The sequence below is a fragment of the Octopus bimaculoides genome, chromosome 18 (genome assembly GCF_046866305.1).
Source record: "Octopus bimaculoides isolate indiv1 chromosome 18, ASM4686630v1, whole genome shotgun sequence".
NCBI lineage: Eukaryota > Metazoa > Mollusca > Cephalopoda > Octopoda > Octopodidae > Octopus > Octopus bimaculoides.
The window spans coordinates 34,508,357-34,520,856 of record NC_142945.1 but is presented as its reverse complement, the minus strand read 5'-3'; positions in this window follow the sequence as shown (position 1 = coordinate 34,520,856).

Genomic DNA, 12,500 nt, shown 5'->3' with positions numbered 1-12,500 from the left:
ACACACACACATCCATATACATATAGATATATATACTTACTTACATACACACATACCGCACACATATACTTAGATACATATATAATACACATGCATACATACATACAGTCATACATAAATATATACACGTAAGATAAATTTCAATTTAGTAAAATCTTGGTATTTTCCTTATAACCATGTGGCTAAGAAGCTTACTTTTCAGCCATGTGGTGGTTTGTGTTCAGTCTGATTGCATTGCATGTTAGAGAAGTGTCTTCTACTATAGCCCCTGGGTTGACCAATGTGATGTGCGTGAACTTGGTATAGAGAAACTGTCTACATACATAAATGTCTGTGCGTGTCTGAGTTTGTCCCTTACCATGGCACTTGACAACTGGTACTGGTTTGTATACACCATCATAACTTAGCATTTTGGCTAAAGGGGCTGAAAATTAGTTGGAAAAACAGAAGTACTGAGGTTGATGTCTTTGACTAAACCAGTGGTTCTAAACCATTTTTTACCTATGGACCTCTTTGATTCTTATTTTACTTTGGTGAACCCTCATAGCCATTCAATGTTTGAGAAATCACATTATATCTTAATAATTGAATATCATTAGGAAATATATTTAAAAAATTGTCAAAATATATTGTGCAAAATCTTATATGAACCCTCAAGTGTCATATGGACCCCAGTTGAAAACCTCTGGACTAAACTCTTCTAGCAGTGCCCAGCATGGTCATAATCTGATGACTGAAAGAAGTAAAAGCTAAAATATGATGAGGGTGGAATGGCAGCTGATCTTGGAACTGAACCAAGGAAATTATATTCTTGTTTGATTTTCCATTATTGAGATAATCTATTGCTTTAAGATGGTGAGTTGGCAGAATTGTTACTGTGCTGGGCAAAATGCTTTGTGGCAGGGTTCTGAGTTCAAATTTTGCTGAAGTTGACTATGCCTTTCATTCTTTCAGGGTTGATAAAACAAGTGTCAGTTAAGAACTGGGGTCGATGTAATCGACTTACCCCATCCCTGAAATTGCTGGTCTTGTGCCAGACTTTGAAACCAATGTTATTTCTTGCTTGCAAATTTGAGAGCAATCTCACCATCCTATTTTTTGCTGATGACTAGAGCCGAGATTTGCATTTTGAAGTCACAGAGCTACAACAGTTGATATGATCATTTGATTTGCTAGAAATAATAACCAAATCTCCCCAACATCACCTTAAAATATGGAAATTACATTAAACAATCTAGTTTTGCATACACTGTGTCAAAAAATGAGAGCAATGGTCACTGCTGGAAGGCTACCATCAAAACAAGCCAGTGCCTAAACAACAATATTCTATTCTCAGTATTTTGATATTTATCAATAAAGCTTAGATATTCATATCCAACTTAGGAAATGGTGAATGGTTAAGAAGAGCATCAAATTAAAAAATAAATATTAAATTCTGCACTGTATAAATCTCACAGTTAAGTCATCTTAACTAGCACCGGTGGAAACATTTCTTGAGTATAGTTACCTGTTTGTGGTTCAGTGTACAATCATGTGATTATAACTGAAATATTATCAGTTTAAAATGAAAAAATCTTTAACACATATTTCAAAAGTAACATAAAATTACTGAATGTGACAAACTGTGTAAACGATCAAGTAAGAAAACTCACACATCTTGGTTAAATAAAATAAGGAACCACATCATGAAGTCAATTTCAGACCCAATAACTACACAGAAAAAAAAAAAAAAAACACAAACAAAAAGAACAAACAAATAAAAAACAATTCACTTTTGCAAAGCAAACCAAAAAAATAATCGAATCTTTACATGCTGGAATGGATCAAAGGAAATTCTTACTCTTTAAATTCTAGTTCAAGAAGGACATGACAAATACTACTCCCCACAGCTCTTTAAGTAAACTAATTTTTTTTAGGATAGAGAATGACACTGCTGTGTATATGTTTAATCTTTCCAAAAGCTACAGTAGGAAAGAAAGTGTGTATATTGAATTAAGAAGCTTGAATGCACGAACATTTAGGCCAAATGTAAATGTTGCTTCCATGGAATCTTTTCATTGGTACCAATTTTTCTTATTACAAGATTTGTTTTTAAACACTCGCATGCTCACACACACGCGCGCACACACACACACACACACACACACACACACACACACACGCACACACACACACACACACACACACACATATATATGCTGAAGCATGCACGCTCATTGCTTCTGATCATGGCATAAAATTACATTTCTTTTTAAAATACCAGGAGAAAAATGATGACAAAATCTTATTTGAAATATATTTCTATATATTTTAGTTTTTAAATAATGTAGTACCTGTCAAAATGACAGGATTTTAAAAACTTTTTATTATTGTCTTTACAACTACTGTTCTACTGAGACACACACAAACATATACACTGATGAATAAATAGGCAGAAACATTGCTGTGTCATTATTTTGCAACCACATGGTTCAGGTTCCATCTCATTGTACAGCACCTTGAGTGAACGCCTAGAGTATTACCCACCATATGATGGGTAACTCTGGAAGTATACTTTTGCCACCATGGATGCATAATAGCTACACCGCATTGCATTTTAAAGGCTATGCATTTGCAATCCAAGAAGAGGAGATTGCTAAATACCTAATAAACAAGAGACAGTGAAGTTCCTGGAGTTCCAAGATGTAACCAAAAATGTGGATTATGTCATATATTTGAGGAAGACATCACACATGTAATTAACATCTGCCTAAAATGTCATCAAAGTACCCCACTATGCAATACAACATTGCTGCAAAAGCAATATACATGCCATTTGGCAAAAAGACTGTCTTGGAATAGATATAGTGAATCCCTTTCTTACTGAATATATACACAAATATTGACTCAACGAATAATGGAACATTCCCATGAAAACACACACACATGTATATGGGTGCATATATATATATATATATATACATACATATATATATATATATATGTATATGTATATATATATATATATATATATATATATATATATATATATATATATATAATTTTTAAATATACTCAAATACCCAAAATTTCAAGGAGTTTCTACCTCAAAAACAGGAACTACGCCACAGTTATTTTGTGTTCTTTGCTACCTTGGTTTCTATTAACCCATTAATTCTATCCGAAGAATTTTTATTCATTAAGATAGAAGAAATACATATAATTAAATATATTTTAAACAGGTCCATAATAAAACCTGCTACCTTAATAGTTTCCAAAAATGGAGTTATTTAACATCAACGCATCACTTAAAGACATACCCATTCCACCAAAGAATACATTCCTTGTAGGAATAAAGTATGCAATTATAACATGCGTTTTCTCCATTCCTTAAATTTTTAAATATACTCAAATACCCAAAATTTCAAGGAGTTTCTACCTCAAAAATAGGAACTACACCACAGTTATTTTGTGTTCTTTGCTACCTTGGTTTCTATTAACCCATTAATTCTATCCGAAGAATTTTTATTCATTAAGATAGAAGAAATACATATAATTATATATATATATATATATATATATATATGTATGTATGTATACGAGTGTATGTATGTATGTGTGTGAGTATGTATGTGTGTATATATGTGCATATAGATGAGTATATAGGATTACACACATTTATGTCAAGACTATTTGTAGAAATACAAGATTAACACCCCTTTACGGTCCCATTATTTACATAACATTTCTCTCCAATTTTTTATCGGATTTAAATCATCTTAGTATCTCCTAACTTTATACTCTAAATTTTCTTTCTTTTTTCTTTCCTTTTTTTCTTCCCTTCTTGTCCAACGTACTGTCTAGTAGCGTCCCAGCCTCCAACGGCTTTTTCAAATAAATTACGTAACAACCTTCTCCAACTACAGTTCTCATATTCGGTTAAAATATCTTATGTTTAAGCTGGCTCCCATGCATTTCCCTGAAGAGAAGATTACATTATTATCAACATCACCTATTCCTATGGAAGGTATAATTTGTAATCTTCGAAACATATGTTGGAAATAAAAGTATTCAGTTAACATATGTATTTTACTCCATTTACTAAATTTATACATACATATATATATGTATATATATATGTATATATATATATATATGTATATATATATATATATATATATATATATATATATATATATATATATATACACACACACACACACAGATAGATAGATAGATAGATAGATAGACATATACACACATACTTATAGCAACTGTTGTGGTCAGTCCGATACTTGGACATGTGTATTTACTACTTATAAGAAGGCATCATACAAAATATTGAAGAAGATGATCTACAGAATGTGGTAAGATTAGAAATAAATATTTCTACATAAGTTTTTTAAACATTATGTATATTGCAGCATTTCTATATAAATGATACATACATTTTAACATGTTTAAGTAAACACGGCACTGTAATGTTATACACAGAGAAAGAAATAAGCCAAGTAATGTTTCAAAATAATTCACAGAAAAAAAAAAAAATGCTCAATATGTACGTTAAAACACAATTGTAGAATTAAAAACAACCTGAAAGGAAAGATTACCCAAGCTGTGAACAATTTAAAATTTAATTCTGACAAAACTTTGTTGAAACTTTTAAAGATCATTGTGTATTTGAAAAACAAATACAAATATCAATGAATAGACAAAATCATCATGGCTAAATGTATGTGTTTACTTCGACCACATCAAGACAAAAATCACTGTATATAATAGAGCTATGATTTTAAAAATTTATAAGAAGCATATATACAATCAGATCCCTAAAAGTTTAGTTTTGTGTAAAGGCTAAAGATTTTGTGGAACTCCAAACCCCTAGAATTAGATTTTTCCTCAAAACATTTAAATGAACATGCAAAACCTATCATTAGATATAAATCGTTACATCTAACAGTAATGTTTGATTCAATGCAGGCTGACACAATAAAGCCAGCTATTGAAGATATTCATCTCGCTTCCACAGATGGACAGACAGAATGGTCAGCTAAATCTATCAGTAAACCACACACCAACAATTTAACTGAAATCTATACCTATAGTGTAAAGATAGAGCACCAAAAACTTGTGGACACCTTGCAAGTGATCGGGGGGATGCTTCAACAGGTCCACAACCTTAATTTGAATGACAGGCCATGCAACACTAGTATAAATAAGAAACCCAGTAAATTAGAATTAAAAGCTGTAAACAAAATAGCAAACAAATATCTGAAGACCCCACAGTCCAGAAGTATGAGAACAATCCACAAAGTCTTTACCCTTTTGATATATATCTCAGCTATTACATTACTAATGTACTACAAATAGCTGAAGCCATGCACTCAGGATACAAGCACAAAACTTGAACTAGTATAGACATGTAATTTAAGAAATAAAATTTTATTTTCTACACAGAAATATCGCACAGATTGTTGTAGTTATGAAATATTGCACTGAGAAAAACTTCACACAACATCGTGAAGACCTCAGAAAAATCTAGGGAGGCAGTTTGGTGGTACAGGATTCAAAAACATAAACTCCAAGCTGTACTAGCTGAAAAACTGAAATATATATATATCTATAGCATATAAATGGTAAAGGCTCAATAAAATATTTGCCAGATAACCCAAGTCAGCCTATCACAATTTCAATGTAAAAGGCTCATTCTCAGTAAAAAACACCCACAGAAAAGATCAGATTGAAGGCTACTAGAGATCTTTATGGGAAACAAATGATGAATTCAACAAACAAGCTGTATGGCTAAAAAAACTGGACCAGGACTATTACCCGCATGCCTAACAAAAGCAATATGAAATAAATGGTGAAATATTGGAAACAGTTATTCAGAAAATGTTGAACAGGAAATCCCCAGGCCTAGACCTCATAACAGGCTACTGGCTGAATAATTTCACCTCTTATGAGTAAGATCTCATTTGGTTGTATAGAGAATGTATCAAGGATACACAAGAACTGACCCAATGGTTATCAACAGTAACTACTCTCCTTATCCCCCAAAATAGCCAAACCACCCTTGCTAAAAATTATTGCTCAAAAGCCTGCTAGAACAAGATGTACAAATTATACACTGGGTATCTCAAACTATTCTTGCAGCATCTTTGTACCCCCTGAGCAAGTTGTAGGATAGACAGTGTGGGGCTGTATATAATAGCTACTAATTAACAAAATGATCCAGGGAAAAAAACGGTAAAAATTAGCAGGAATTCAACTGTGGCTGGACTACCAGTAGGCTTTTAATTAGTATACCACTTGGGTGGATTATCAACCACTAGTAACAGCTACTGAATGCCTGGCCAAGACTTGGCACACCACTTTGCTTCTGAAGAGTGATAAGGAGCAAATTGAATCTGATTGAATTTGCTACCAAAAAGGTCTCACAGATGTCAGCCAGGAAAATTTTGAGATTGACTTACAAATGAGATGATGATGATGATGATGATGATGATGATGATGATGATGATGATGATGATGATGATGAGGAGGAGGAGGAGGAGGAGGAGGAGGAGGAGGAGGAGGCAGAGGAGGGGGCAGAGGAGGGGGAAGAGGAGGAGGCAGAGGAGGGGAAGTGGAGGAGGCAGAGGAGGAGGAAGAGGAGGGGGAAGAGGAGGAGGCAGAGGAGGAGGCAGAGGAGGACAGTGCAAATCATAATTTATATGGAAATACAAATGAGATGAATTCAGTAGTTGAGAAAGCCAAAACGATTCACTTTTAAATATATGGGAACTTCATATTGAATCAAGCTTATTCCTTAATTGCTTCTACTTCAAAATGATTCCTACAAACGATGAACCATTCCCTTTCTTCTTCACATATAAACCATAATAGGAAAAAAGCTAAAAAGCAAATATCAACAATCTGTATTCAATTCTTATTTGAATTTAATATTGTATTTTTCCTTTTTTGTGAACTGAAAGCACTAATGAGATAAATGTTATTTTCAATAAATATATTGATAGACATGAAATATACAAACAAGATAGTGTAATATTCAGCTATAATATTTTAATATTAATATCTGCTGAAGTGGTTGAGAGACAGAGAAGAAATGAGAGACAAGAAAGAGAAAGGAAAGAAATGTAAAGAGGAAAGAATGAGAGATAGGAGAGAGAGGGAGAGAGGTAATGGCTGCAATAAGTACATCTGGAGCAATGAAAACATATTTATTGGTTTCTAACTTTTTCAAGAGACATCACTAATGGAATCTCTGAAAGAAATCTGTCATCTCCATATTTGCTTTTTGGATTTTGTTAAATGTCATCAATTCTTCCTAATTATGAGATATTGTTGAAAATGGTGTGTTATATACCTGACAGTTTAAATGCAGACGTACTCACACATGTACACACAGTCATGTAGACATGTGTAATTATAAATGACATGTGGATAGTAAATAAATGTGTCTGATTATGAGTGAGTTTATATACATGTGCATGTGTAAGAGTACATATCTATCTATCTATCTATCTATCTATCTATCTATCTATCTATCTATCTATCTATCTATTTATTTATATATATGTGTTTGTGTATGTGTGTGTGTGCATGTGTGTGTGTATGTGTGTGTGCGTGTGTATACATATATTATTGTGTCTGAGGTGAATCAAATACAAAAACGAAATATGTATATGTGTGTGTGAGTGGGTATGTGTGTGTGTGTGCGTGTGTGTGTGTATCATCATGGGGATTATATATATATATATATATGTATATATGTGTGTGTGTGTGTGTGTGTGTATAGTGCATAAAAAATGCTGATGTCACCCAATTAAGCTATGCTATTAAAATAGAAAATGTATTAAATGTTGGTTCTGAGGAAAATAAAATACGCTTCTAATATCTCAGCAGGGAGCTCATTGTTGAAGACTATTGTGAATTCTAAATAGTCTCTCTAAAGATTTTCACTGTAAATCTATCTTACTGCAACACTAATTATATTTTCTTATATATAATTATTTGGCATTCACTATACAGGTAAGGCCTAGTGGTTAAGGCGTTGCACCCATAATTGCAAGATCATGGTTTCATTACTGGAACAAGCAGGTGAATTTTAATCTTGAGCAAAACACCTCATTTCATGTTGCTCCACCACCAGCACTTTGACACCCAATGTGTGGTGCACTTGTACAGGCAATTCAATTTATTTGAGGGAGTGAACTAATACGCAGTACAGCACAAGCATTTGATCACTACAAAAAATCATCTGTGTAGGTTGTTCAGCAAGAAATTGCAGAATCCTCTTTCTCAGACTACACAGACTGTTATAATTCATTGTACTTTAATAATCCTTTTAATTCTAGGCACAAGGTCTGAAGTTTTGTGAAAGAGGATTAGTTGATTATACGCATTCATTTTATTGACCCTGGAAAGATTGATTTTAAACTCAGGAAACCAGGAAGAAATGTCACTATGCATTTTATCAGATGTGCTAACTATTCTGCCAGCTTAGAGGCAATGACATTTACATTAACAACATGCTTTACATCAACAACATGCATAAACAGAGCCAAACAATCTTCCAATGTATTTCCATTACATTTCACCAGATCTTTAGTGGCAGTGTCTTACTATCACTTTCTTTTTTATGTCTACTTTTCCTGGCTTGAGTGGATAAGATGGAATTTATTGCAGTAGATCTTCTGTAGCTGCATGCTCTCTCTGTAACCAACTCTCACCTGCTTCCAAGAAAAGTAATTTTTCCCTAGTCCTTCAAAATTCAAATAAAGCAAATGCTGGATGTAATTTCATGGAAGATGGCCAACAAATACTTAGATGACAGTGAAGCTCATTTATAATACACTATCCCAAGACAAAAAGATGTAAATGTACTCACTCACATACACAGTACACTCTCATGCAAACTCATAAATGCACACACACTCACACACACGCACACACACATTATATAGGGAATGAAAAAAATCCAGGCTGTGTCCCCTTGAAGCATATTTTCCTTATTCTAGTATTACAATCCAGTGTATGTAGTTATAATTGTTTTGATGTGAGCTACATATTAGAGTTGAAAATTCTGAAAATATTACTTGCAGAGATAGAGAAACAATTAATATTATTTGATTCTCTATCTTAAGAATTTCTAATAGGAAATTTTTGTACATGTTCATTCAACATGCACAATTGAAGCATGTGTAATGGTAAATAAATAATACCCCAAATTTTCCAGATTTCTATTTTGTTATATGCGTTTGTGTTTGTGTGTGTATATGAATGTATATTTTCATATATAAGAGTGTATAAAGATTTATACACTGAGAGAAGACCTTTGACAGGACTTCTTACATGCTAAAATGAGCAGTTAAACCCAAACCATGTATGTAAGAAGTCCCATCAAGGGTCTTCTCTCTGTGTATAAATTTTTATACACTCTCATATATGAAAATATGTTGTCTTATGACTTTTATTATGCATGCAAACCACTGGTAATAAATTATACTAATTTTTTAGCCTTATAATTTACCCAGTAAAATTTTCCTAATTCTGAGGCCATATAGTATGCAGTTTAGATTTATTATTTGCTGCTGGCCATGTGACTGCACTTGTGTGCTTGATTTGAATCCATAATGTATAAAGATGCAGCTCACATGTGTTTTTCGATACATATTAAGCTACATAATTATGCATTGTCTTATTGATCCCACTGATAAACTACAGATGGAAAATTAATTTATTTGCTCATTAATAATGAAACTTGAGTATGGTGTTAACTAATAATAATTTTTTTTCATTCTAATGCCATTATCAGCGTGCCTTTAGGATTATTTTTTCCACGGTTTGGGTTTAACTGCCTTTTTCAGCATGTAAGAAGTCCTGTCAAGGGTCTTCTCTCTGTGTATAAATCTTTATACACACTTATATATGAAAATATGTTCTCTAAGGATTTTTATTACACATGCAAACCACTGGTAATAAATTATACTAATGTTTTACCCCTGTAATTAACACAGTATGTGTGTATGTGTGTGTGTATACATATACGAAAACATCCAGTGAAATCTGCAAAGGTAGAGTCAGTAGATCCAGTAGTAATCCAGATGGAGTGCTGGTATGTGGATGAAGAGAGGTGGTGAACTTTGGGACGTGGTTCAGATATTCAAGTCCAAAGAATAGGAAGTTCAGTCAGAATCAAGCTAGAGTAACCATGTAAGTGTATAATATATAGTTGAAATTTATATAAAAACAAAAGGTGAAGACAGGTGTATGAACAACAAACAAGTGTATGAGTTTGACACTCAGGAAAATGAAAAAGTCCTTTACGTCTTGATCCTATGCTCTTCAACAGAAACGAATGAGAGAATATATATATATATATGTGAATCATCATCATCATCATCATCGTTTAACGTCCGCTTTCCATGCTAGCATGGGTTGGACGATTTGACTGAGGACTGGTGAAACCGGATGGCAACACCAGGCTACAATCTAATTTGGCAGAGTTTCTACAGCTGGATGCCCTTCCTAACGCCAACCACTCAGAGAGTGTGGTGGGTGCTTTTACGTGTCACCCGCACGAAAACGGCCACGCTCAAAATGGTGTCTTTTATGTGCCACCCGCACAAGCCAGTCCAGGGGCACTGGCAACGATCTCGCTCGAAAATCCTACGGGAGCCAGTCAGGCGGTACTGGCAACGGCCACGCTCAAAATGGTGCATCTCATGTGCCACCCGCACAAGAACCAGTCCAGGGGCACTGGCAACGATCTTACTTGGCTTGCCGGGTCTTCTCACGCACAGCACATTTCCAAAGGTCTCGGTCAGTAGTCATCGCCTCGGTGAGGCCCAATGTACGAAGGTCTTGCCTCACCACCTCAACCCAGGTCTTCCTGGGCCTACCTCTTCCACGGGTTCCCTCAACTGTTAGGGTGTGGCACTTTTTCACGCAGCTATCCTCATCCATTCTCACCACATGTCCATACCAGCGCAATCGTCTCTCTTGCACACCACAACTGATGCTTCTAATGTTCAGCTTTTCTCTCAAGATACTTACACTCTGACGGGTATTCACATTGACATTACACATCCAACGGAGCATACTGGCTTCATTCCTTGCGAGCTTACGTATGTCCTCAGCAGTTACAGCCCATATTTCACTGCCATGTAGCATAGCTGTTCGTACACATGCGTCATACAGTCTGCCTTTTACTCTGAGTGAGAGTCCCTTTGTCGCCAGCAGGGGTAAGAGCTCTCTAAACTTTGCCCAGGTTATTCTTATTCTAGCAGCTACACTTTCAGCGCACCCATATATATGTATATATATATATATATATATATATATATATATATATATACATATGTAATTTATGAGCTGTGTCATTCGTTTGTATAAAATTATTAAATTGAACTAAATTTATCATTTAATGATTAAATTATTTAATTGTTCAATTTATTGCTTTGATTTCCATTTCTAATTAATATATATATATATATATACATATACATATATATATATATATATATATATATATATATATATATATATATATATATATATATATATATATATATATGTATATATATATGTATATATATATATGTATGTATATATGTATGTAGATATATGTGTGTGTGTATACCAATTGCTTAATTGTTGATATGATATGGTATGTCATAAGTGTCTGTATATTGTCTTTATTGTCATTTTGGTTATAAAATAAACAGATTAATCAATGGAATACAGTTTCTGCAAGTTGATGAGTACATCATATTCCCCTCCATTTTCTTATTGCTAAATATAAATTTAGGTTAAAAAAACAAAAATTACCCGCACCCACTTATTGCACTTGGTATAACACTAGTGTAACAATAATTGGGTACCCCCCACCAGCAGTATATTGGATATATATTATCCCTTAGTGGGTTGGATCCTCAACCCCTAACTCTCTTGGATTATATATATACATATATATTTGGAATTTACAAGAAAACAAAAGATGAAGACAGGTATACAAACAACAAACAAGTGTATTAGTTTAATGCTCGGGAAGATGAGAAAGTCTTTTATCTTTCGAGCCTACACTCTTCAACAGAAAGGAACACAAGAAAATAAACAATGAGAGAATAAAAAAGCTTTAGTGGTCAATCATGATGGCTGGCTGAACAGAGGTGGTCAGACAGGAGAGCTAGAAAGAATGGGAGATAATAAAGTAGTGGTGATCCCAAAATGAAGGTGCGCATGCATGTGTATGTGAAAGTGTGTGGATAGGGGCTAGTGACCTTGATGTTTGGATGTGTGCATGTGTAGGTGTTTGGATAATGGTGTGGGTGCTGGGAAGTGGTCAGTGCTAGTGTGTGCAGGGTGATGTGATGTGGTGTGATGTCATGTGGTATGGTGTGGCATGGTGTGGTGTAGTGGTGTAGTGGTGTATGGTGATGTGTTGTGTGTTGTTGTAGTGTGGTGTAGTGATGTGTGGTGTGGTAGTGTGTTGTTGTGGTGTGGTGGTGTGGTGTGGT